Source organism: Schistocerca gregaria, chromosome 2 (assembly GCF_023897955.1).
Source record: "Schistocerca gregaria isolate iqSchGreg1 chromosome 2, iqSchGreg1.2, whole genome shotgun sequence".
NCBI lineage: Eukaryota > Metazoa > Arthropoda > Insecta > Orthoptera > Acrididae > Schistocerca > Schistocerca gregaria.
Window position 1 is genome coordinate 866,532,484 of NC_064921.1, and position 24,338 is coordinate 866,556,821.

Consider the following 24,338-nt stretch of genomic DNA (forward strand, 5'->3'; position numbering starts at 1 on the left):
TCGTTCACGCAGGAGAATCGAACAAAAATACCTTAGTTTGGCCATCGGACAGACTACCGAATGAATGACACAGCAATAAGCATCCCTGTCGTGGAGTAAAATTTGAAAGATATGAAAGCAGGTAAGTCACCAGGCCGTGATGTAATCCCAATTCGGTTTTCAAAGAGCACTCTACGCCATTGGTGCCTTACCTAGACTGCATTAATAGCGGATCTCAAGTACAGCAAATTCCACATTTCAAACTTTCCGGAAAGCATTTCACACGGTGCCTTATCGCAAGTTGTTAATTAAGATACGAGCGTATGGAATAAGTTCACAGATATGTGAGTGGCTCGAAGACTTCTTAAGAAATAGAACCCAGTATGTTGTCCTCGACGGCGAATGGTTATCAGACACAAGGGTATTGTCAGGAGTTCTCCAGGGAAGTGTGGTAGGACCACTGTTGTTCTGTGTATACATAAATAGTTTGGCCGACGGGGTGTGCAGTTACCTGCGGCTTTTTGCAGATGATACTGTGGTGTACGACGAGGTATCGAAGTTGAGTGACTGTAGCAAGATGCAAGATGGCTTAGACAAAATTTTTAGGTGGTGTGATGAATGGCAGGTGTCTCTAAATGTGAGAAAATGTAGGTTAATGCGGATGAGAAGGGAAAACAAATCTGTAATGTTCAGATGCAGCATTAATACTGTACTGATTGCGGACACATCGTTTACACGTCTGGGCGTAAAGTTGCAAAGCGATACGAACTGGTGCTAGTACTTGAGGACTGTGGTAACGAAGGCGAATAGTTGACTTTGGTTTATTGGGAGAATTTTAGGAAGACGTGGTTCCTCTTGTAAGGAAACCGCATGTAGGACACTCGTACGACCTATTATTAAAAACTGCTCGAATGTTTGGGATCCGCACCGGGTCGGATTAAAGGAAGACATCGAAGACATTCAGAGGCGGGCTGCTAGATTTGTTATCGATAGGTTCGAAGGACAAGTAAGTGTTACGGAGATGCTTCGGGAACTCAAATGGGAATCTTTGGAGGGAAAGTGACGTTCGTTTCGAAGAAAACTATTGAGAAAATTTAGAGAACCGGCACTTTAGGCATACTGCCGAAGTATTCCACTGCCGACAACATACGCTGCGCGTAAGGACCACGGAAGTGAGATACGAGAAATTAGGTCTTTTGTGTTAGCAGAAGACCCAACACCGTGTTACGAGTGGAGGCCGAAACGCACCCGTCTTAGCTCACGCAAGCTGGCGTGAGGAGGGAAGAACTGTACTGACGTGAGGTCTGGAACATGACAGGGAATGAGGATTCAGAAAGAGGACGTAATTAGTTTGGTACTTAACTTTAATCCATTAACGATGAACGTCGCTCTTGACGGTACATGATTCACAATATTATCTGTTCAGAATACATTCTTGAAGATAGTAATTATAGTAACTGAATATGGCGCCTTACTAGTTCGTAGCAAATGACGTAGCTGAAGGCTATGCTAAACTGTCGTCTCTGCCAATGAGAGCGTATGTAGACAGTGAACCACCGCTAGCAAAGTCTGCTGTACAACTGGGGCGAGTACTAGGGAGTCTCTCTAGACTCAACCTGCCGTGTGGCGGCGCTCGGTCTGCAATCACTGATAGTGGCGACACGCGGGTCGACGTATACTAACGGACCGCGGCCGACTTAACGCTACCACCTAACAAGTGTGGAGTCTGGCGGTGACACCACAAGGTCCTTTACGGAAGCATGTAGACGATCGTTTTCCCCTCGTATTTGTGAGTGGAACAGGAAAGGAAGTGACTAATAATGGTATAGGGTACACCGTAAGGTGGTTTTCAGAGTACCTTCGTAGATGTGGGTGTAAATGTCCACAAAAGATTATGACCATTGCCCTACGGTAGACGCTGGGTGGCGACGCTGCGGGCACATGACGCGGGAAGGTGGTGGGTGGAAATGTACGTAAGTAGAAGAGGGATGAATGGGAGATTTGTCCAACAATGACATGGGCCTCAAATGGGGAAATCCACTGATGTAAACGGCTTTGACAGAAATAGTCATTGCCCAGCACCAGAGAACGACGCACACCTCTCGAAATCGCGAAGTTCGTCAGCGTACTGCCGTTGTAGGCATCTATGGAAAGTAGTTGAATACTGTGAAAACAGGAGTGAATGACAAGGTCTTCACATACAAGATGTGGTGTCGTAGACTGATATCACCCTCACCGGTAGCTTACAGTTTGCAACGGAAATGCCTATTTCAGGCAGACGCCTGTAGCAGTCTTTCAGGGACCCAGCGGACCAAACGATGCACGCCCGCTGTGCCTTGCCTTCAATGGCTCCCACTGCGAGCGCCCTCTACCGCCGCTATACAGGGTGTTACAAAAAGGTACGGCCCAACTTGCAGGAAACATTCCTCACACACAAAGAAAGAAAATGTGTTGTGTGGACATGTGTCCGGAAACGCTTACTTTCCATGTTAGAGCTCATTTTATTACTTCTCCTCAAATCACATTAATCATGGAATGGAAACACACAGCAGCAGAACGTACCAGAGTGACTTCAAACACTTTGTTACAGGAAATGTTCAAAATGTCCTCCGTTAGCGAGGATACATGCATCCACCCTCCGTCGCATGGAATCCCTGATGAGCTGATTCAGCCCTGGAGAATGGCGTATTGTATCACAGCCGTTCACAATACGAGCACGAAGAGTCTTATTTGGTACCGGGGTTACGTAGACAAGAGCTTTCAAATGCCCCCATAAATGAAAGTCAAGAGGGTTGAGGTCAGGAGCGCGTGGAGGTCATGGAATTGGTCCGCCTCTACCAATCCGTCGGTCACCGAATCTGTTGTTGAGAAGCGTAAGAACACTTCGACTGAAATGTGCAGGAGCTCCATCGTGCATGAACCACATGTTGTGTCATACTTGTAAAGGCACATGTTCTAGCAGCACAGGTAGAGTATCCCGTATGAAATCATGATAACGTGCTAAATTGAGCGTTGGTGGAAGAACATGGGCCCAATCTAGACATCACCAACAATGCCTGCCCAAACGTTCACAGAAAATCTGTGTTGATGACGTGATTGCACAATTGCGTACAGGTTCTCGTCAGCCAACACATATTGATTATGAAAATTTACATACTGACGAAACTAAAATGAGCTCTAACATGGAAATTAAGCGTTTCCGGACACATGTCCACATAACATCTGTTCTTTATTTGTGTGTGAGGAATGTTTCCTGAAAGTTTGGCCGTACCTTTTTCTAACACCCTGTATAGGAAGGCCGGCGGCCGCTACATGGTCCGCTTTCAGTCGCAATCCTTGACAGTTGCAGTCTTAGGCAGCATTCAACACTTCGCTTGTGGATTAGTAGTGGAAACTTCACACTGCATAATGCTCTTCAGTTCCTTCTTGTAATAGCTGGACTTTATTGCTGTTTGTGCTTTTATAAAGTTTCTTTGCAATGCTTGGAGAAAGCTACAAGTTACGTTAAACTTCTGTTTATTATATTTACATGTTCGCTAACCATTTATGATCCTGTCCAGCTCCTCTACCAAGACAGCTGCTGCACCGCCCTGTAGTCTATCTCTCCTTACGGTTGTGAGTGAAGTAGTACACAACACAAAGCTCATCAAACGACATTGGGTCAATGGCTTGTCAACTCTGTAAAGCAGAAAAAATGGCATCTGTGGAAGACCCGATGATACAGTGCTGGTGAAGGGACAAGTGTTTCAAAGAACACCCTGCAGCGCCACTTTTCAACGTGGTGCTCCGAAGCAGATGCTTTGTGTTCACGTGTTGACCCAACAACATTGTCAGATGCGGATTGCAGTTGGCATCGGATCGAGATTAGGGAGGGTGATGTAGAAACGTAATGACCGATCGGATGAAAGACGTTCGATGCTACACCTGACTGATGGTCGTGTCCAGACTCATCATCAATCACACGAACGGCTGCTCACGGATGTAAACCAGTGGGGCAGTGATATTTTTGGGGACATTCACGCAGGCTTCCAAAGGATCTGTAATAGTAGTCCAGGTCACCATGACAGATGTGGAGTACGCCACTTCATGCTTTATGTTTTCCTTGACGGTGACAGCACCAGGATAACTGTCCATGTCGGAGGCCGGAACTGTCCTACAGTAGTTTGAGGAGCACGACAGTGAACTCACGTTGATGTCTTGCTCACCATATATACCTGATCTGAACTCGATGGTACACATGTGGGACACTATTATGCACGTGTCCATTGATTTGCGAGAACTGTGTGATCGGTGCATAGACGTTTGTTGCCAAATACCTCCGTAATCCTACCAAGGTTTTGTTGAATCAATGCCATGCAGAAAGGCTGGTGTATTGCGTTATCAAGGTGAACCAGCATACAATTCAGTAGGTGATATACACGCTATTTATACGTTATACGAGGTCCTCGTTCATTCCTTGAAGGCGTAACGGATGTCGACCGGTCGCGGTGTCATCCAATGTCTGGTAGCATCATGCTAATGCTCTGTGCACAGCACTCCACCCTTCCGGCCGTTTTACCGATTTTCCAGATCGTGACGCCGCTGCTTCTCATTCAGGTAGCTCATCAGTTGGCATCACAAGGGTGAATGCACCCCCATACCAGTACTCCCACATAGGAAAAATCCTTGGCAGTACCGAGAACCTAACCCTGATCCTCCACATCGCATACATCTGTGCATATCGTTATGCTATGGCGGCAGGTGGTATACACTAGTTGATCAAAAAAATCTGGACATCTATTGCTCGACATTAATATGGTGTGTGTCTACCGTTTGCCTTTATGACGACGTGTACTCTATTGCGGACACATTCAGTGGGGCTTCTGAATGCCTCTGCGAGAATGGAAGACGAAACCAGAGGAGACAGCGACATCGAACGCTGGGGTCTGGAACGTTGTTGACTCTCTAACACATTCCATTGGGTTCAGGACGGGGTTCTGAGCCGGCTAGTCATTTCGGGAGTGTTATTCTTAACAAACCACCACCTCACAGATGCTACTTTTTGCAGGGTGCATTTCACGCTGATAGAGTCATCGTCTCCCAACATTTCCTCTACTATATGCAGTACATAATTCTGTAAAATGTATTAATATGTTTCCACATTCAGCGTTTCTCAAGCGCAATAAGTGTACCACGCCCTTACCACGAAAAGCACACCTGTATCATAACGCCACCTCATTCGTACCTCACTGTTGGTACTACACTTGACTATAGAAATGTGTGGGCTATGAGGAGGAGCCAGTGTGTTCCATTCTCCTAGCTGGCTGGATTGCTAGTAACACTTTGTAACTCATGAGTCATTCCTTCAACTGGTTTGATGAGGATTTTTACGAAAACGCTCCGAAATGCTCGACAGTCTATATCCTTTAGTACATGAAATCTTTCTGGTCTTTGTTTAGTAGTGGTTGTTCTTCCGCTTTTCTCCTTCACCATCAGATCACCAATAGTCGACTTCGGCAGTTTTAGAAGGTTGAAATCTCCGTCATGGATCTGACACTAAGGTGACATCCATCGAGTAATTCACGTTCGAAGTCAATGACCCCTCCTGATGGACCCACTTTTCTGTCATTACTTATCTGTTGACAACAAAATACTCTACATATCGTTTTGTACTGGCAGGACAGACTCTTGTAACATCTAGTGATATATATATATATGGTACCATCTTAGTATATATATATAGTTAAAGCTCACCGGCCACTTGACCATCTTCTTCTTCTGTGCGAATGCACAAACAGTGCCCGAGGTCTTACGGGAATCGGCAACGCGCCGCGAGTAAAGAGTATAATGGGTGGGACAATACGCGGAGAATGTGGGTTTCGCAGGAGGCGTGCCAGAGATAAATCCCTGCAGTCGCGATATTCTCCGTGTCCTCGGTGGCTCAGATGGATAGAGCGTCTGCCATGTAAGCAGGAGATCCCGGCTTCGAGTCCCGGTCGGGACACACATTTTCATCTGTCCCCGTTGACGTATGTCAACGCCTGTAAGCAGTTAAGGGTGTTTATTTCATTGTAATCTAGTGATTAATTCTGCGTCAAGTAGGAGCGTCTTTTCATCGGAGAGTGTAGGTGTTCCAGGCATATGAATAATAATATTCCCATCTCGTTTTAAGTGTCAGTCATAATTGGTGTTCATACCGCAAGATAAGGATTTAAACATAATAATCTGTTCAACACTATATTAGAATTACTGACTCTGTAGTCTATTAATTTGCTGTAAGATATTTAATTCAAACTTCATTTTAGTACTTAATTTTCAGCTGCTCCGCCGCTTCCGAGAGCAGGTGGGAAAGTTGCTGACGGTTCCAATATCGAAATCGAGCCGTGCCCAGATTGAGGAAGCACTTAACGTCCGCCACGCCCTCCTGAGAGCACCAGGCAGAACTTCGGAACACTGACCCCTGGCCCTGATAGCCCCAACAGTTTAAGGCAATTTCCGCACTTTACGGGATGGCGCACTATTAACTGCTGGGCTCCAGACCGTGAACTGGCGGGTTCAGATCCCATTACCACCATAGTCATATTGCACTATGCCTACTTTGCTTCGTTTGACAATATGTCTTACTATGTTATTTCACGCCTCTGTTATGTACACCTTGCTTGATTGTTATGTTGTGTAGATGCAACAGGCGTATGATTTATTACTATGCTGCTCGCGTTATTGTTTTGTTCGACTGTCTCATTTATGTTTCATTCGTTTGTCTTCTTTTGGCTCGTTATTCGATCATTTTTGTCGCATTTTGTTAGACGCTTTAAACTGTACTTGAGCGTGTTATAACTTGTTATTTAAAATTACGGCAATATGTTTCAGGATATAATATTGTCACTTATCCAAAGGAACAGGTAGACCTGCCTATATCGTGTAGGGTCCCCGCGAGCGCGTAGAAGTGTCGCAACACGACGTGGCATGGACTCGACTAATGTCTGGAGTTGTGCTGGAGGGAACTAACACCCCATGAATCCTGCAGGGCTGTCCATAAATCCGTAAGAGCATGAAGTGGTGGAGATCTCTTCTGAAGATCACGTTGCAAGGCATCCCAGATATGCTCAAAGACGTTCATGTCTGGAGTATGCTTACCAGCGGAAGTGTTTAAACTCATAACAGTGTTCCTGGAGCCAGGCTGTAGCAATTCTGGACGGGTGGAGTGTTGCATTGTCCTGATGGAACTGCCCACGTCCATCGGAGTGCACAATGGACATGAATGGAAGCAGGTGATCAGACAAGATGCATATATGCGTGTCACCTGTTAGAGTCGTATCTAAACGTATCAGATGTCCCGAATCACTCCAACGACACGTGCCCATACCATTACAGAGCCTACACCAGATTCAACAGTCCCCTGCTGATATGCAGTGTCCGTGAATTCATGAGGTCGTCTCCATACCCCTACACGTCTACCGTTCGATACGAGACTCGACCAAACAGGCAACATGTTTCCAGTCATCTGCAGCCCAATTCCGGTGCTGATGGGCCCAAGTGAGACGTAAGGCGTTGTGTTGTGCAGTCATTAAGAAAACACGAGTGCGCCTTCGGCTCCGAAAGCCCATATCGATGATGTTGCGTTGAATGGTTCACACCCTGATACTTGTTGAAGGCCCAGCACTGAAATCTGCAGCAATTTGCGTAAGGTTGCACTTCTCTCACGTTGAACGACTCTCTTCAGTCGTCGTTGGTCCAGTTCTTGCAGGATCCTTTTCCGGCCGCAGCAATGTCAGAAATTTGATCTTTTACCGGATTCCTGATATTCATGGTACACTCGTGAAATAGACGTACGGTAAAATCCCCACTTCACAGTTACCTCGGAAATGCTTTCGCTCATTCGCCGACTATAACACAAAGTTCAAGCTCACTTAAATCTTGATAACCTGCCATTGTAGCAGCAGTTACCTGTATAACAACTGCGCCAGACACCAGTCGTCTTATATAGGCATTGCCGACCGCAGCGCCGTACTCTGCCTGTTTACATGTACCTGTTTTTTAACTACACATGCCTATACTAGTTTCTATTGCGCCTCAGTGTATATTCCCGAAATAGATTTTACCTAACTGTACATTTTCACTTAACTGTTAATGACACAACTGATTTTTGTGACAGCTGCACTCCAGATTCTTGTGACTCATAGCACTGTTCACATGGTGACTCTGCCGACACTGTGGCCTAAATCGCGACTTATTTTTAATGATGATCGACGGTGCATAGTCAGTTACGTTTGTAGTCTTTGACGAAGGTCTTCTGACTTAATTACGTTAGGAGATCTTTATACAGGTACGCATCGTGATACGTCAAGTGCATTTATTCTTCATGTATGAAAGTAATTTTTTTCATTACCTCATACTTCATTGTTTTAATGTGTAGACTGCCCATTATTTAAGTTCTTCTGCAAGTCTGAGGATGGTCGTCACGACCATAATCGATAGTCTGTAATACCCTTTTCATAAATATTTTTTTTCCATACGTGTGTATCAATACTTGTATCGATATAAATGTCGACAATTTTGCATGTGAAAGCTGGAGTAACAAAAGAAGACGCAGCCTTCACGTTTTTTAGAGAGCAGGTAGGAGACATCTGGCTGTTCGCGCTTCATTTTCTGCTTCAGATAGTGTAATGCAAGCATCGTGGGCTGTAGCTGTAAATGATTTCATAATATATGAGATTATTTCGAGTTATGTGTGTGTTTCTTTCTTATAAATCCTCCACAAGTCTATGGCCAAAAATTTTACTTCATGAACCACCACCTTAACGTGGTCAGAAGGTTTGTGTGCTTCAGTAACCTACAGGTTACGCTCCCGGTAGGCTCACTCATACCACACTTATCGTTAGGCGAGAGGCCAGACAAAACGTGGTCCACCTAGGGCGCTCACTCCTTGGCAGGCAACCACATGGCCCTTAGCCGAAGCCGACATTGCTTCTACATACTTCTATTTCTTTCATATCGGCCTCTTTTCACGAGCTCTTGCTTTTCTCCCCCCCCCCCCCCCCCCCCCGACTGTATTAGGTTACGAGGCCCGAGCACGTCTTTCATTTTGCTCGTCTAGTCTTTTATAATTGATCAAGATCCCGAAGGTGGAAGAGGACTGTTCCAACACAATAGGGAGCAGAAGAGACCAGGAGAGTAAACCCAGAAAGAAAATCGTGGGACCTCGGGGCACTAAGATGGCAACCTCTCCACTAAGCTGTCCCTTCGCGTCGCTCGTAACAAACAAGAGGGAAAATTCATTACCAGCAGAAACCAGACAACCTAGGATAAAGGAGTGTGTTAAATATTGACGGTCTGGAAAAGAAAAAGGGCCAGACATTCGGATAATGATGATGTTATACACTTCCTGGATCCATATTTTTTACCCATCTATATTGCAACTTGTGATTTTGATTTCAATTTATGTCCAGATTTCTTAAACCACTACAACAACTGCGTTATTGTATGCTCAACAAGGCTAGGATAAGTTTAGGTTGTTTTTATCTTGTCTAAATTATGAAGGCCGACCATAACGATCTGAAGAAAAGCACATCTATAGAATACCATGAACTGCAAAGAAAATTACGTGTTATTACTACCGTCATATGCAATTCTACTGATGATAATCGGATCGCTTGAAACTCGTTACTAGCAGCCCATGGTATTAGATAAAAATGATTTTTTTTAATGTTTGTAAGCCTGCACAGATATTATCTTTATATTATATCGACGGTCGTTATATTATTGTTCTAATTCTTGTGCTGTGAAGTGTTTAGTCAGGGTTTTTTCAGTTTATGTGTGTGAAATCACAGTTTTATTAATTTAGAAAACTCTATAAACAAATGATTTTTTTTCAATATTCTACGTTTATTTGTGGCCGAAGTGCTGTATGCCGTTCATTGCAGTCCATCCTAGTATGAGACGGGCGAGAAAATGAAAGAACGAAAGGGAATCCGGTAACACACCTTGCACATTTGGGTTTTGAATTATTTGATTATTTTTGTAGCTGTACGTAATAAAATGGAAAAGGTCGCTTTAATATTTGCTGAATCTGGGTAGTCAGAATCCCCATAAGAGTCTTGTTCTCTGCTCTCCTCCATCGTTCAGGCATTCTTGGCCGTCTGGGCTTCACAGTTGTCTTCGGTGTGTCGTGGGTCGTCCTCGACGTCTAGTTCGCATCGGAATGTAATCCACCGCTGTCTTGGGGAGTCTGATATTTTCCGTTCTTTGTAGGTGATCGGCCGAATTGTGTCTATTATTTCATATTTTATTATGCTGTGATTCTGTAATTATTTAGTTCTTTCCTAGTATCTTCACTAAGTATCCTATCCGTTCTCGTACATCCTTTAACTCTCCAGAAGGATCTCATTACTGCCGATTGTATTTTATTCAGATGTTTTTGAACAATTACTTTATAAAATTTCATTTCCGTTGCTTTTCTGAATTTATTTTTGAAAGTTCTTTGCATGACCCCACATACAGCTCGAAATGTGCTATCGTTTTGGTCAATGTTCTTGTCTCATTATAAAAACTTACGTCACAGCAAAGATGTTTGAAATTCTATACTTACTTTAAAATGTTGTTTTCTAGTACAATCTTTTATCTGACAGGACCCTACCATTTAAAAGCAATTAGTTTCGTTTTTTAACTGAAATTTTAAAATTATTTGTTTTACATAGTTTATAAATGAATTTCTGTAACTCTGTCTCATCTGTTTGGAAATTATTTGATCGTCTGCAGATAAAAGTGCTTCTGAATAGAGACTGTTTGATATTTTAATTCGTGAATCTGCTAGAAATTTGTGTTTCTTTAAATTGTCGTCAATATACACATTAAAAAGAGTGGACGGTAGGTTACGCCGTTTTCTACCTCTTGAATTTACTATAATCCGTTCACTTCTTTCGGTTGCTGCTTGTGTGATAAAGTGGTAACAATAATAACAACGACAGTAATAATATTAACAAAATAAATCGCACGTGGTGTGAAGAATTCTTGCACATGCCGGGAGAACGTTAAGCTGACTCCCAAGTGCCCTTAACCGCAGTACACGACAAATTTTCCGATATCCGGTGTCGAAACCAGGAGCTTTACTGTGTGCACGATAGGTACTTTTTTGCAGGTTTTTCCTGTCAGACCTGCAAACTAGTGCTGCCACCATTCGCCGGGAACAAAGGGAACGTCGAAGCGTTTCCTCTATCGGTTCTCCATTGCTCTCTACGTCGGGTGGCCGTTGTACTGTGCCTCTCTACTTACCGTATGAAGAGGAGCAGCAATAGCGGAGTGAAAAATTCCGCCCCACATCCTACCTCACAATACGTACAGCATGTGGTAGGTATAGGGCGTGAATACCTCAACATTCAAAGAGTAAATTCAGGAGGCAAGAAAAGAACATTTCAACTGTCTGCGTTGTACATTTATACTCTGCTAACCACCGTGAATATACGGACAGTACTTCCCACTGTATGACGTAATACAAATTATACTTCTAAAAAAGACTCGAGAATGGATTATTAAAACATGTAGAAAAATTAAGACAGTGCGTTTAATGCTTCAGGTGTTCTGCGTAGTCTCTTCCACTTACTGATTACAACGCACAGAATGACCATACAGCTATGTTAAACTCTCAGAGAAGTCCTTCGGGATGTTGTTCAACTGGCGCGTGACAGTGGTTTGGATTTTGGTTATGTCGTCAAAGAACTGACTCTTCATGTAAATTTCTGCACATCGTCGTTTTGTGGTGGGTTAGTACTGATATTAGCAAGTCTACTCACACGCTGTGATTATTTCCAAGAGAAAAAAAAGCTGTTCGCGTTTTTTTTTTTTTTTTTTTTTCAGTCAAGCAGGCGTCCACGTGTTAACGTGCTGGTTCGGGAGCGGCGGTGTGAGGAACAATCTTTGCATACGTTCCTCTTTTCTTCTAAACATTCTTGAGAATCTCTTGCACACTACATTCAAATATGTTGCTCTTTTGTGATTCGTGACACATTAGCGTTGACACAGGTCCACGTACTTGACATTGCACGCTTACAACTGGCTGGTCGAACCCATATCTGTTGTTTAGTGTTGTTAGTTCAGTCTGCTACAGTAGCTACTGCGCTGACATCACTAACACGCCAGGAACAAAATCACACTTGGAAATTTGTGGACGGATGGTTTATACGCCTCCATCGATAATGTGCGATCCACCGTGAAGTATAAGGGACCGTCAAATGGAAACGAGGTAGATGGAAAAAAAGGTAAGAAAACTGTGAATTATTTCAAAAGTAATCACCATAACTGTTAATACACTATGTCATCAAAAGTACCCGGATACCTGGCTGAAAATGACTTACAAGTTCGTGGCACCGTCCTCGGTAATTATGAAATTCAATACGGTGTTGGCCTACCCCTAGCCTTGGTGGCAGCTTCCACTCTAGCAGGCATACGTTCAATCAGGTGCTGGAATGGCAGCCCATTCTTCACGAAGCGCTGCACTGAGGAGAGGTATTGATGTCGGTGGGTGAGGCCTGACACGAAGTCGGCGTTCCTAAACATCCCAAAGGTATTCTATAGGATTTTGGTCAGAACTATGTGCAGGCCATGCCATTACAGGGATGTTACTGTCGTGTAACTACCCCACCACAGGCCGTGCAGTATGAACAGGTGCTCGATCGTGTTGAAAGATGTAACCGTCATCCTCGAATTTCTCTTCAACAGTGGGAAGCAAGAAGGTTCTTAAGCATCAATGTAGGCCTGTGCTGTGTCAAGTGGTGCGAGCCCTCTCCATGAAAAACACCACCACCCCATAACACCACCGCCTCCGAATTTTACTGTTGGCACTACACACGCTGTCAGATGACTTTCATCGAGCATTCGCCATACCCACACGCTGCCATAGGATCGCCACATTGTGTAATTCGTCACTCCACACAACGTTTTTCCAATGTTCAAACGTCCAGTGTTTACGCTCCTTACACCAAGAGAAGTGTCGTTTGGCATTTACCGGCGTGATGTGTAGCATATGAGCAGCCGCTCGACCATGAAATCCAAGTTTTCTCACCTCCCGGCTAACTATCATAGTACTTGCAGTAGATCCTGTTGCAATTTGGAATTCCTGTGTGATGGTCTGGATAGACGTCTGCCTATTACACATTACGACCTTCTCCAACTGTCGGCGGTCTCTGTCAGTCAACAGATGATTTCGGCCTGTACACTTTTGTGCTGTACGTGTCCTTTCACGTTTCAACTTCACTATCACATCGGAAACAGTGGTTCTAGGGATATTTAGGAGTGTGTAAATTTCGCGTGCAAACGTATGGCACAAGTGACACCCAATCACCTGACGACGTTCGAAGTCCGTGAGGTCCGGCCCAGTCTGCTCTATCACGATGTCTAATGACTACTGAGATCGCTGATAGGGAGAACCTGGCAGTAGGTGGCAGCACAATGCAAATAATACGAAATATGTATGTTTTTGGGGGGTGTCCGGACATTTTTGATCGCATCACTGTGAGACTTGACGGACGGTCAATGCTTTCGTGAGAAATGTTTGCGACAACCTACGGAACTATGGTTTTACACAGGCGTCTTTCTGCGGGCCTTCAAAGACCCGGAAATCGCATGAGGAGAGGGGGTGTAAGGAAGATGTGTACGGGATTCGCAGCGAAACTTCTGCAGCGAACTCGAAACAGCATATGCTGTCCCGATCTTTCTCCGTGTGATTTCTATATTTTTGGAGGCATGAAGAAATTTATTTTTTGCCGGCGATTTTCTCCGGACGCAGAGGTGCATGCCTGGATACATCCTTGGTTTCGTACACAGCTGCAAACATCTTTCCATAAAGGGAATGGCTATCTTGTCTCACACTGGAATATATTATGTATTAATACTAACTTATTTTTTTCCAATCAGCCTCGTTTGCATCTGACTGCCAGTTAATGCAGAGGGGGACTTCCCACTACATCATGCATTAGACTTCAGCCATTGAGCGCAGAAAACATGACTGCTTAAACACGCGTCTGAGCGGTACAACTAAGTGCGATCTTCGCAGTGCCTACGGGGAGAGATACGCGATAGGCTATAGTAAATTCCTTGATTTCGAACTTAAAAACTGGTTCTTTAAACTACGTAAGTGGGCTGCCGTGCAGTAGTTGATGTTCATCTTCAACCATTTGCCAGTTCGCTCGTCCTGACATGCCGCGGGCTTCTATGTAATCTGATATAGAGGTAGTCGCCAGATCTGTCCACGATACAGTACGTGTGGGATCAGCTAGAACGTCAATTGCGGCCCATTGTCAGCATCCACAATGCCACGGACCATTACGGTAATTCTCATTTATCGTTCCGTCTCAGTTGCACCTCCACATTGCTCTGATATGTAGTTCTGAGCCGGTCGATGTTCGACGAGCGGTTCTAGGCGCTCCAGTCTGGAACCGCGCGACCGCTACGGTCGCAGGTTCGAATCCTGCCTCGGTCATGGATGTGTGTGATGTCCTTGGGTTAGTTAGGTTTAAGTAGTTCTAAGTTCTAGGGGACTGATGACCTGAGATGTTAAGTCCCATAGTGCTCAGAGCCATTTGAACCATTTGTGTAGTTCTGAATCTGTATCTTGGACCAGCCATAAGATCTGTTACCAACTTGTCTCATGTGAGGATATAACAGCAACGACATTCATCAGCTTTACGAGCCTTCCCAACAGAATCAGTGAATGCATTCTGGTCACAGGGGGTGCAACATCATACTGATAAGTGGGCCCATACTGTCAAGCTTTCTTTTTTATGTGACTATTTTGTAAACACATATCATGGCATATTCTCTGAATCGTTTGCCCTCTTGAAAGAAACTGATATGTTCTCCCCCGTCCCCCTTTTTTCCTCCTCCACAGTCAGATTCTAGGTATGCCTCTGAGTATAATGAGTAATGACAACTGCAGGTGAAAGATTTGTGAATTTTCGTGTTCATTTATATTAATAATTTAATCCTTTTTTATAATTGTGGGGGCGATTTCTTTCTCCACGAAAAAAAGCCTTTTACAAATTAGTGACATCGTCGAGTACAGTTCGAGTACAGTCCCCTTTCTAAAGATTCAACTAATTCACTTAGTTTTCTCCGGCGGGTTACTGACAGAATTAATCTCTCTCTTCTGCTCTCTTGAGGATCTTTTCATTTGAATCATATCTTCCCTTCTTACTTGCTCCAGTTTTTAAGAGAATCATATCTAAAAATATCCTAGATATTTATTTTTTCCTTATTGTACAACCGTTTGAAGCAAAGAAGAAAAAGAGTGAATATTTGTGTTTAGTTCAAATGGACCAATGGCTCTGAGCACTACTTAAACCTAACTAACCTAAGGACAGCACACACATCCATGCCCGAGGCAGGATTCGAACCTGCGACCGTAGTGGTCGTGTGGTTCTAGACTGTAATGCCTAGAACCGCTCGGCCACCCCGGCCGGCGAATATTTGGGTTTAATGCCGTCGATGGTAAAGTAGTAGGAGCAGCTTAGCTGTAATACTTTACTTACTGTAAATACTATGTTATCAGTATTGCTATAAACGACAATAAGATTGAAGCATACAAAAGAAGCGGCCATGAATAATTAAATAGACAAATAAAGCAGCTGTAAAATTGGAATGAAACTATTACATTTCTTAAAAACATACGCCTGAGTGAGTGACAGAATGCTGTGGCACTGCACTAAATAAACGGACGTTCAAAAACCACACAGCTATAGTGAATATTCATACAGGCCAATAAAAAAACCTTAATATTTGAGTACCAACATAGTGATCATAGGATTAAAACGCATTACGACCATATAAAAGGACGATAAAAAGAAGGTCTAGAGCCAGTGGTACACACTGAATAGGTCTTAGGTTAGAGTATGAGAATACCTTCACTTGATAGTTTACTTGAGTGTTATTTACGGTTTTAATTAAATTATTTGTGTTGCTTAGAACCATGCCTTACAATGTTTACAGCAGAGTTATTTAATTATCCTCCTTCTTCTTCTCATAAGCTGGACATGGTCGGGAATAAAATAGTGACCCAAATATAGAATAAATTTCCTTTACTTTACGTCTGTGTTCAAGCAATTTTTGTTATCAGACTACCGCTTTCGGTCTATAGTGACCATCTTCAGATCTGTTTTAAAAAAAACATGTCCTAATGTACTGCAGCCATAGTGGCATCGTCAAATGTTAAACACGTAATTAGCAGCATCATAATTTTAGGACATATTTTCATAAAACACACTTGAAGATGGTCATTATAGACCGAAACCGGTAGTCTGATGACAAAAAAATTTGTGACCATAGACATAAAGGAAATTTACTCCTTTTTCCTTTTAGATAATGTGATGATGCCTAACCACGGTGAAATGCGTTATTTTTAAATGAAAATAACTTGCAACAGTACCTGTTTTAATTTCTATATGGCGAGTAGTGTAGCTAATTCAATTTATCTTGTATTACCTGAGTCGCGATTCACGTCAGCAAACACTAAATGCAATGCCTAACACACAAAAACACACACACACACACACACACACGTGTTCTCCATAGAAAAGTTTGGTAGTCGCAGGTCAGCTTCGACATGGTGAAGGTACTCATTGAGGTCTCTCTGCTTTGCGTCAGCAGTGTAAGGACTGAATCTGTCGCCTGCCATGGAATTACGACGTAAACGTGAAGTACAAACCGAACGATGTCACTTACTACGTCACGCCCATTAAGGATGAACGTTGCCTGTCACAGCATGGCTGTTACATTTCGGTCCGTACACATGGCATAAAGCTTATACCGGCCTGAGAAGATTAGTCAGCACAGGGGCTACAAAAAATAAAACTAAGTCGTTTATGTCATGAGGGACGCCTTAACGACACTTCTCGGCAAAATTGAAGTGTAACGTTAACAGTGAATGCTTTAGATTGTTCTCAACACTTATGGAATGATATCTTGCGAGGTTATCCACTAATATCCTGGTACATTATTTAAAATCAGATTTTTGTTCCCGAATGGAAATTACTGTTCAAGCATCTATATAGGATGTTATGTTAATCACATATGCATCCTTTGCGTACTGCAGCCGCTTCTTTTCTGCATTCCTTTCTAATCCCGCTAACACTAATCAAAGCCTACGTTTCCGACACTTTTTAAAGATTTTATCCTGTCAACCAACCACTACGTCATACTCTATGCTAAGCATGGCAGCAGTTTTGTAGAGATACATGGATAGAAACCTCTATTCGACCCTTAACATCTGCTTTCGAAGATAGAGAGCATTCATCTGTTTCGAGTAGATAATCAAACTAGATCAAACCTAGTGCATAGCTGAATTACATAAGATATGTAAAAATGAGTACAGACAAGCTGTTTTGGTGCAAATAACTATTTGCGGGTAATGCTGAAAACCTCAGACGCAAATTCACCTGTATGATATAAAATACTTGCACTGCCAAAATTCAGTGAACATCAGCTCACTACATTACACCAAAGAAAAAACCATTCTTCCTAATTTTTTTCAATAATTCCATACAGAAATTATGAAACATACACAAACAATCCATAAATTTATAATGAATAGCGAAAATAAGAGTAATGTTTAATATTCAGTACTAAAAACACTTTTACTGTCATCAGTATTTCAGCCTGGCCTTGTGAATAACGTTTAAACAAACTATAAACTGGCTCTGCGTTATCGTGTGGCTTATCGTTTATACGTTACATCAGGAGTATCCCTAGCAATAGTTCAACAGTAGGCTGACACAGCAGAAGGACACTTCCCTGCACACCTGTTCTCCCTGAGTGCATTATCCTGATGAAACAGCTCCCCATGCCCGCCAGAAAATGCTCCGCAATTTTCAGGACAGAAGTCGAGAGAGATATCTTGGAAGTGTATGTCAGAGACATGTTACTGTCAAGGTTTTCATAACATAGCAGCAGTCCTCAAACAGTCTCCTTACAATTTTATACGGAGACTCTTATTTCCTAATACATGGAACCAAGCATTTGTGACACCTTCCAAGGTAGCCTTCTCATCGTTATTTGACATTTCGTGAAACTACCTCTCAAAAGCTCTCGAATCTATGGGCCAAAAAAAAATAACTCTTCGACTTTTGATTTGTTCTGTCGAGGTAATTTTTTCATCAAGTACTTACAGGCCTCTCTTTTGTGATTTATTTTCCTTACAAAATTTTCGTGAGTTATATTAATCACTTTAGGACGAAACTTAAGGATAAATTACAGTCGCTATCATCTGCATTGACTGACTGAAGTAAGGTTCTGAAGTGATATAACATGAAAGTTGAGTGTTATTTTTATTATAGTGTTCCATTCTCCTCATATGTAACACTTACAAAAAAAAAATTTCTTTCATTCGCCGTTGCAAAACAAAACTAGAACTAAGGTCCAGTTTTCTTTGTGATATTTGCTATGAGCACGATTGAACTGATAAGAGTTAGCTTATTTCATATTATTTAAGTTTTCACTTCTGCACGGTGTTATCTATTGCTTCATACCTCAGAATATTTCCTTCCAGCCTATCCAGGGGCGTATCCTGAAAATATTGGTAAAGCATGCACCATGAAACTTACATGCTGTAAGTGTGTGTTTGTGATGTGTGATTGTCCACTCATCATGGTTTCATCTGCAGTGAAACTCCGTTCTGCGGTTCTTCTTGAAGCACTCTGCAGTAATGTCATCGAGAAATAAATTTTGAAATTTCATCTGCAACAACAAATCTCTTTCTATGGACATAATAGAGAGCGCGAACAGAGGAACCTGTTCTTGTGCATTTACAATGAAGATGTTTATTCTTCTCAGTGTGGGCAACTGTCGTTCGACGCATGACGATGTAGTCGGCATGGTTACAATCAGTTCACACAGTTTATAGAGTTCTCAAAGTCCAGTGCGAAGTACATTTCGATACAGGTAATCTCATATTCTTCACAGGCCTGGCTGTAAGATGATGTGACGTAAACATTCCCTGCACTTCAGACTTTAACAATATGGAAAAACGTCCCATATATTGTTCTTAATTGTTCAAATGCCTCCACGGGAAACATATCTGCAAAAGCTTGAGAACATCTTTGAGACAAAAATTTCAATAAATTTTAAGTAACGTAGTGAATCAAATCTTACGTTTAACTGCATGTTTATACACTCCTGGAAATTGAAATAAGAACACCGTGAATTCATTGTCCCAGGAAGGGGAAACTTTATTGACACATTCCTGGGGTCAGATACATCACATGATCACACTGACAGAACCACAGGCATATAGACACAGGCAACAGAGCATGCACAATGTCGGCACTAGTACAGTGTATATCCACCTTTCGCAGCAATGCAGGCTGCTATTCTCCCATGGAGACGATCGTAGAAATGCTGGATGTAGTCCTGTGGAACGGCTTGCCATGCCATTTTCACCTGGCGCCTCAGTTGGACCAGCGTTCGTGCTGGACGTGCAGACTGCGTGAGACGACGCTTCATCCAGTCCCAAACATGCTCAATGGGGGACAGATACGGAGATCTTGCTGGCCAGGGTAGTTGACTTACACCTTTTAGAGCACGTTGGGTGGCACGGGATACATGCGGACGTGCATTGTCATGTTGGAACAGCAAGTTCCCTTGCCGGTCTAGGAATGGTAGAACGATGGGTTCGATCACGGTTTGGATGTACCGTGCACTATTCAGTGTCCCCTCGACGATCACCAGAGGTGTACGGCCAGTGTAGGAGATCGCTCCCCACACCATGATGCCGGGTGTTGGCCCTGTGTGCCTCAGTCGTATGCAGTCCTGATTGTGGCGCTCACCTGCACGGCGCCAAACACGCATACGACCATCACTGGCCCCAAGGCAGAAGCGACTCTCATCGCTGAAGACGACACGTATCCATTCGTCCCTCCATTCACGCCTGTCGCGACACCACTGGAGGCGGGCTGCACGATGTTGGGGCGTGAGCGGAAGACGGCCCAACGGTGTTCGGGACCGTAGCCCAGCTTCATGGAGACGGTTGCGAATGGTCCTCGCCGATACCCCAGGAGCAACAGTGTCCCTAATTTGCTGGGAAGTGGCGGTGCGGTCCCCTACGGCACTGCGTAGGATCCTACGGTCTTGGCGTGCATCCGTGCGTCGCTGCGGTCCGGTCCCAGGTCGACGGGCACGTGCACCTTCCGCCGACCACTGGCGACAACATCGATGTACTGTGGAGACCTCACTCCCCACGTGTTGAGCAGTTCGGCGGTACGTCCACCCGGCCTCCCGCATGCCCACTATACGCCCTCGCTCAAAGTCCGTCAACTGCACATACGGTTCACGTCCACGCTGTTGCGGCATGCTACCACTGTTAAAGACTGCGATGGAGCTCCGTATGCCACGGCAAACTGGCTGACACTGACGGTGGCGGTGCACAAATGCTGCGCAGCTAGCGCCATTCGACGGCCAACACCGCGGTTCCTGGTGTGTCCGCTGTGCCTTGCGTGTGATCATTGCTTGTACAGCCCTCTCGCAGTGTCCGGAGCAAGTATGGTGGGTCTGACACACTGGTGTCAATGTGTTCTTTTTTCCATTTCCAGGAGTGTAATATCTAATATCTGAAAGTATATCTTCCTGTAGTCCTGCTTTACATATCTTTCTGTGTAGTTTTCCTCTCTTCTCTTCCTTGGAGTATCATATATGCTTTCTGTATTGCACCACAATTTCTCAGAACCATTGTATCTCTTAATGCAGACCTTCAAGTCTTGCGCTTCTTTCCTTCAAAATGTAAGATTTTGGCTACACAGAGTTAAATCTTATGTCCATCACTGAATACAGACACTAAACGAAGTTAAATTAAATATCTTGTAACATAATGTAAAATCAACATGCTTAATTGATAGCATCTGCGTATTTTATGTATTTGTCAATGTAATTGCTCTATTATTGGAGCTTATCCTTTACCCTCGAAATGATTATTTGAGATTATATAAAAGCAAGTGGCTGTTTTCAGTCTCTCTAAGTATTTTCCAGTTCTGTTCCTCTGGTTCATTGGGCTTTTAAAATGTTAGCAATTTTTTGTTCATCTGATTGCAGATCGATACAACTTTACTAGATGCGCCCAGGGCTGTCCATGCAAGGATATGAGATTCTGAATTTTTTGTACAGAAATATTGCAGTGTGCACATTATCAAGGTCTGAATATCCACAATATTTACTGATCCTAGGAGGTTTGTCCTTTCAAAGAAACAACATGTACACTTTACCCTATGTTACACTGCCGAATACCAATTTCCTCCTTGTAATTATGAGGATGAAACATTCCTATGAAATTTCCGAATTTGTCTTTCAATTTGTAAGGCAGTGAGATGGTCGAACATTCTTAACAGGTTCTGCCTTTTCAGTGAATCGTCGTGAGTGGAAAGATACATTAAAAATACTTACTATACAATCACTACTACAATCACCCTTGGTGTGTAACAGCTGCCTAAAATATCACTCAGAGACATTAGACACTACGCATTCAGTCGTTACCTGAACTCACTAATGCACCCTGAATTCAGCATAGCAGGACACAAAACGTGCTGAACGCAATCGTTGTACTGCGTGGATCCAGCCATGTGTCACTCAAGCTTGCTGTGACGTCACGAACAGCCAAATGGGGTGGTCGAGACTACCACAGCGCCTTGCTTATACGTTTAGAGAGCTACACAGTGTACTGTTTCTCCTGGGTGGACTTGATTTTAAAAAAAATGTAAACTAAATATTACGATCAATTTTATAAATAATTGACAAGTACGCCAAGAAAGAAGAGATAGAACTACAATGGACATGTTATCCCATGGATCTTACGCTTATATGCATGAACTATCTTTCCTTTGTCTTTTCACTTATTTTATCTGCTTGGATTCGGACCTAAGAGGACGTTCTTGTGTAACGCTCATCTTGCTGTATCAGCTGATAATGTAAGTTGTGCTTAAAACCCGATAAATATAGTGGTTATTTTGCCAAAAGAATTTGTGTATGTGGTCAGTCAACTGGTAATCTGATACCTGGGTTGTCTTAAGTAGATATGGGCCTTAACAAAGAGTTTTTATAGTTAGGCGCCATCTTTTATATTTTTCTTTTAGCCCATCTACGAGACGTGCCGTCAGTTAGGGCAATTAACCTTATTTCAGATCCCACGAGACCGGAGGCAGCTACTAATAATTTAACAATTTTACTTACAGATTTTCTTTATATAACGAGATAACATCCCAGGCAGAAAAGGTCTGGTCACAGGATTCCATTTCCATTACAGAATCTCATTTGTAGGTGCTACTGTTGTTATCTGATATTGGGGAATCGAGACGAAACCACGATGTTAAGTTACGTATTACAGTGGTGTACATCGAACAGACTTGGCAAATATTCTCTAGTGCAATAAGCACACGACTTCTCACGAGCCTGGAATAATATCTGTAGTGTTGGGTGGATAAGAAAAGGACAATTAATTATCGACGATTACGTATCTACCCTGAGAACTGAGCTACTTTACTGTGTGCTGGTAATCCGATACCTGGATTGTTTTGAGTAGATATGGGCCTTAACAAAGAGTTTTTATAGTTAGGCGCCATCGTAGAAAAATCTTTAATATTTTTCTTTTAGCTCATCTACGAGACGTGCCGTCGGTTGGGACAATTAACCTTATTTCAGATCCCACGAGAGCCATTGAATTAATGTGTCATGGCTCATATTCATTCTATTGCATTACACTAATAGCAAAGAAAAAAGTCACAAATAATTTTTATTTTATTACATTACAACACACCAAAAGAAGTTTTGCATCACTTCGGTTCCGAGAGTTCCGGAACATGTACAGAAAATTGGAATAGAGATCAACATAAAAATCATTTCTACCTTTTTTATTCACCATGAAAACCATACATTTCATGTTGCACTACCATATAGCGAGACCTTCACAGTTGGTGGTCCAGATTGCAGTCAACACCAGTGTCTCAAATACCCAGTAGCACGTTCTCCTCCATTTAAGCATGCCTGTATTCGTCGTGGCATACTATCCACGAGGTCCAGATTGTCCTACTCCTCAACGGCGATTCGGCGTAGATCTCCCATAGTGGTTGGTGAGTCACGTAGTCCATAAATCAACCCTTTACAATGCATCCCAGGAATGTTCGATAGGGTTCATATCTGGAGAACACGCTGACCGCTCTAGTCGAGTGATGTCGTTATCCTGAAGGAACTCATTCATATGACGGAGGAGGGAATTGTCGTCGATGAAGACATTGCGCACAGTTTGAGTCGTCACACGACGTCCTGTGGCTGCACGAATAGCATTATTCAACATGGTTGCGTTGCTGTGAGTGTTCCTCCGAGCCATAATCTGGAGGTAGCCGTCATCCACTGATCTGGAGGTAGCCGTCATCCACTGCAGTAGTAGCCCTTTGATGGCCTGAACAAGTCATGTCATCGATAATTCCTGTAGCTCCTCCGTGTCCGAACAATATCACTTGGGTTCACTCTGAGACGCCTAGACACTTAGCTTGTTGGGAGCCCTTCCTTTCACAAAGTGCCAATACGGAAGCGATCGAGCCGCGGTATTGACCGTCTAGGCATGGATGGACTACAGACCACAATAGCGATATTCCTCCATCTTGGTGGAATGACTGGAAGTGATCGGCTGTCGACCCCCTCCGTCTAATAGGCGCTGTTCATGCATGGTTGTTTACAACTTTGGACGGGTTTAGTGACATCTCGGAACAGTAAAAGGGACTATGTCTGTGGTACAATATCCACAGTGAACGTCTATCTTCAGGAGTTCTGGGAACCGGGGTGATGCAAATTTTTCTTTGATGTGTGTATTAAGCATGCAAGTGCGCCATTTATTCTGCAGCACGGAAAGTAGCCGTCAGTTCAAAATAAAGAAAATACGGCCTTGTTAATAGGTATGAAACAACGATTTCATTATTACAAATGAAATTATACACTGAAGAGCCAAAGAAACTGATCCACCTGCCTAAAATAGCGTAGGGCCCCCGCGACCACGCAGAAGTGCCGCAACATGACGTGGCATGGATGGCATGGACTCGGAATTGAACTGAGCAAAGGTTGGGAATTGTACAGGAGCTGATAACTGCACAGTTGAGTGCCCCACAAACCAAACATCATCATCATCCACACCATTACAGACCCTCGATCAGCTGACATGCATCGTACATGATTTCATGAGGTTGTCTCCATACCCGTACACGTCCATCCGCTCTATTCACTTTGAAACGAGACTCATCCGACCAGGCATCCCGTTTCCAGTCATCAATAGTCCAATGTCGGTGTTAACTGGTCCAGGCAAGGTGTAAATATATCTATGGTGCAGTCATCAAGGGCACAAAAGTGAGGTTTCGGCTCCGAAC

At 43.3% G+C, this 24,338-nt stretch overlaps 1 protein-coding gene across 4 annotated transcripts in view; it reads right to left on the minus strand.

The window, feature by feature from the left end:
- The window catches only part of LOC126335244 (adenylate cyclase type 8), a 1,717,934-nt gene that overhangs the window by 594,137 nt on the left and 1,099,459 nt on the right, over nt 1-24,338 (minus strand). The window lies entirely within an intron of this gene.